This window comes from Eretmochelys imbricata, chromosome 2 (genome assembly GCF_965152235.1).
Source record: "Eretmochelys imbricata isolate rEreImb1 chromosome 2, rEreImb1.hap1, whole genome shotgun sequence".
Classification (NCBI taxonomy): domain Eukaryota; kingdom Metazoa; phylum Chordata; order Testudines; family Cheloniidae; genus Eretmochelys; species Eretmochelys imbricata.
Window position 1 is genome coordinate 207,798,457 of NC_135573.1, and position 4,143 is coordinate 207,802,599.

The window sequence follows — 4,143 nt, forward strand, 5'->3', positions numbered from 1 at the left end:
TGTTAGATAGACGTTTGATATGAGGTCATCCTGTCATTTTTTTGCTAATGCAGTTGTTCCCTATTGTATGTTGTCCAGTCCTGTTTTTAAAGTTACAAATGATGTGGCTTCTGCTGCTTCCCTTGGGAAACTAGTCCAGAGTCAAACAGATTTCACCGTTTCATGACACTTTGCACTGAAGTGATTGCAAATTATCAAAGGAAAACAGAAAACCCACAACTGTATGATTTAAGTCAAGGATGACAGTTATTTAGATTTACAGTGTTTGAAAACTGATAAAGAGAACAAAAAAGATAAACAGATTGCCAGTGGTATTAACTATACATGCCAAAGGTTATAGGCACGTATTATATGACATTGAGGAGTGGAACAATCAAATTGCCTCCACCTGGAGGATGAAACTTCAATAACTCATAGCCAATAATATCCAGCGAGACTATACAAGACCTAATAACTTATGAATCTCACCCTCAGTAGCAGTGATAAATTCGTTATTTCATTCCCCAGTACTGCATATTCCATATGTGGCTAAACACTTCAACACTTGAGACCACATACTTTCTGATTTCAGGATTTTCCCAACAGAGAGTGTATTAAAACCTGATGGCTTGGATAAAAGAGAAAACTTCTGGACCTACAGAGCTAAGAAGTCTAGCTGCCTGCGGTTGAAAACTTGGAAGACAATATAACCATTTACATCTTGCCGTTTCTGGAATCCTCATTGAATGGATGTGAGACAGTGTACTACAGTATAGAAACACTTTTTGCTTACCTACACTGTGCCTCTTCCTCCTTCAAACTTCCCACGTAGGAAAGCAAAAGCCTTTTCAATTCTTTCCCTTAAAGTGAAGGCGAACCCTTATGTGATTATTTAATTTAGCAGTACATTTTTCCTATTATGAACAATATGCTGGAATCTGGATGCTCTATGTTTTGTTTTTTTAAAATCCTCTTATTTTCTGCTGGTTTATCTCAGTGCAAAAGTTACTATTTGATAGCGTTTTCAGTCTTTATGTGTATCAAAATCGAATGGTTGCATGTGCAAAAGCTTCCTTGGAACAAAGAAGCCAAATTCATGTTGGTTTAAGTAGGTGCAAAGCCAGTGACTTCAGTGATCCTGCAAGCAAAATATAACACACTTATGTGGTCCCACTGAAGCCAACGGCAAAACTCTTATTGATTTCAATAAGGCCAGGATTTCACCCACATACTCTATGTCCTATGGTATGTGCATGCTTAAATGCCAGATGCATATAGGCAGACTTCCTATGTGTCCTGGGGCAAGTCACAGTCCCTCTGTGCCTTAGTCCACTGGAGATAATAGTACTGCGCCACCTCACAGGGGTGTTGTGAGAATAAATGCATTAAAGATTCTGAGGTGCTCAGGTATTACAGTGATGGGGGTAGGGGGTGTCATATGAGTATCTCAGATAGATGTACATGTGTATATAATGTGTAATATGTCATATGCATACGTTGTCTATACATAGTATACAAGTATACATAGATACATACATGTACTTACCTGAATATTGGGCCAAATTCAGGCAACACATACTCAGGGAAAGCTTCCATTGCCTTCAAATCAACTGAATTTTGCCTGAGTAAGGACTGCTAAACTTGGTCCAAAGATCAAAAGGAACCAAAATGGTGAATCCACCCCCCCCCCCCCGAACCCTAGCATGGGATCTAAAGCTGAAAACAGACATAAACTTTGCTACTTGCCCCTATCTTACTATTTAGTTGAAATAAAACCCTAAATACATCTCCCCCACCCCCCACACACACACAACAGAAGCATTGTACATATATGTACCAAAGAAGAAGCTTGCAAATAATTTTTGTTTGTTTATATGAAAAAAATACTTCCCTTCCCTTTCCTTTTTTTTTTTTTTGCATTTTAGTTTTGGAACCATTGTGTGTTTACATTTTCATCGTCAGTATGATATTCCAGAAGAATGATATCGTTCTTTATACTTTGCCTGCAGAAATCTGTTTAATATAATTGTGACTTTTTAGGTTTAAGGTAAACCTTAGCATTTGATGAAAGCTCTGTCCTTTCCTTCCTCCCTTGGTAGCTGTTTGTAAAGGTCTGCCATGGAGCAGCAGTCAAACTAAGAAAGTGGTGTTATTTCAACAAAGCCAGAGACCACCTTTTGCTTGTAAATATTAGTACATCCTGCAAGCACTGCTGAGAGCTGCCAGCCATCCTGTCATTTAAACACAGTCAGGACTGATTGACGCCAACTTTCTGTCAAGATCTGAAACTCAATGCATTCGCTCAAGAGCTTGGTGTAGATGTGCATGCATTTTTATTTTCACAAAATAAATTTTATGGGCGCTGGTTTCTATCACACTCCAAAATAATTAACACTGAAAGAAACATTTTATTTAATGTTTCAAGAAGTCAGGATTTGGTAACAGGGTAAAAAAAGCCAGATCATGAGCTGACATCATGTAAAACAGTGAAGTGGCAGAACATTAATAGATGGGTGGCCCAGAGGGCCGCAGAAAACGTACATGTAAACCACTCAAATTAGGGAATCGTGAAAGCTCAGATGTGCTACAAATAGGATCTCCCTTGGTCTCTTTCACACAAAACAGATAAGGGTGAAATCATGAAAAACCTGAAGTACATTGAGCAAGTAGTGACTTACAAGTGAGTTATATAGAGAGTTGATGGTAATCTAAGTGAAGGTTCATAAATATGCTACCAAGTACTAGTATATGTAATTCATTTCTCCGTAATTGAAGTAAGTACATTTTTTCTGCTGAGGAAAAGAAAAAATGTGAAACTTATTGGGCCAAATTTTCCTTTTGACATAACTCCATTGACTTCAGGGAAGTTACATCAGCAGAGAATTTGACATATTGATTCTTCTCCTCTCAGTCTTCTTGTTCTTTTGTCTCCTTTCAGTTTTGCACCTTCTCTTTTGATGAAGATCTCTCCCTATCCTCATCCATCAACAGCCTCCATTATCCCCACCACTTCTTCCCTCCTTCCTGAACTATAGCCCTAGATCTTGTTTGGTGAGGATTTTTTTGGATTTTATCATGTCCTAGTCCACTTGGTGCCACAACCTGTCTTGTCTATGTTTGTGCCATATAGATCTACAAAAACTGTTATAATAATATAGGGCCAAATTCTGATCTCAGGAGTAGCTTCACCAACAGCGATGGGTTTACAGAGGCATAAACTGGTGTAAAGTCAATCAGTTGCAATGTTTTTCATTTAACCACTTTGTTTTTAAGTCTGTCTAAGGGATGAGCTTGGACAATACCAGATCCCTCCCACTCACCCAAGTGCTTTCTGAACACACAAAGACCAAAGGGAAGACTGTATTTGCCACAATAACACCAAGAGAGTGACTCACAGTAAGCCACTATTAAAAAAAAATGGACATTTTGTGAATGCACACACGCAGATCATACTCTAGGCTGAATAATTTGTTTGATTCGTATGGCAATGTGAGCTACAGGGAAACCCTCTGTTAATGTGAAAAGTAGACATGTTCAGAGAGAGAGAGAGAGAGAGAGCACTTCACCCTCACCAGAAATACTTTAATTAAACTATTCAGGGCTGTAATGAAACTACCTTGATTAACAGGCAATCCAATCTGAAATCACTGTGTCCCTGAACCAAGCAAGAAAGAGCTGCACTTCTTTACCGACATTTTATATAATTACGGTAAACTCAGGACCGGCTCTAGGCACCAGCAAAGCAAGCACGTGCTTGGGGAGACACAATGCCAGGGGCGGCATTCCAGCCACCCCCCACCCCCTGCTTTTTTTTTTTTGCTTGGGCAGTTGCCCTCTCGGAGCTTGGGGTGGCAAAAACCCTAGAGCCGGCCCTGAGTAAACTGCATAATGGATGAATTCTTCCCTTGGTGTTAGATATAGCTGCAAATGCTGGAGGACCGATGGGAATGGAGCCTTTATAGTCTTGGGCCCTGATCCTGTAATCACATGTGTGGGCTATCTTTAAGCTTGTGAGTAATCAAATTGCAGTCATTGGAAGTATTCATCATGTGTTTAAAGTTAAGCATGTGAATAAGCGTTTGCAGGAACAGAGCCCTGGGAGCTAAGTGTACTAAAAATAATAATGCTTCCATATGTATCAGAGAATTCTCTTTGGAACTGTGA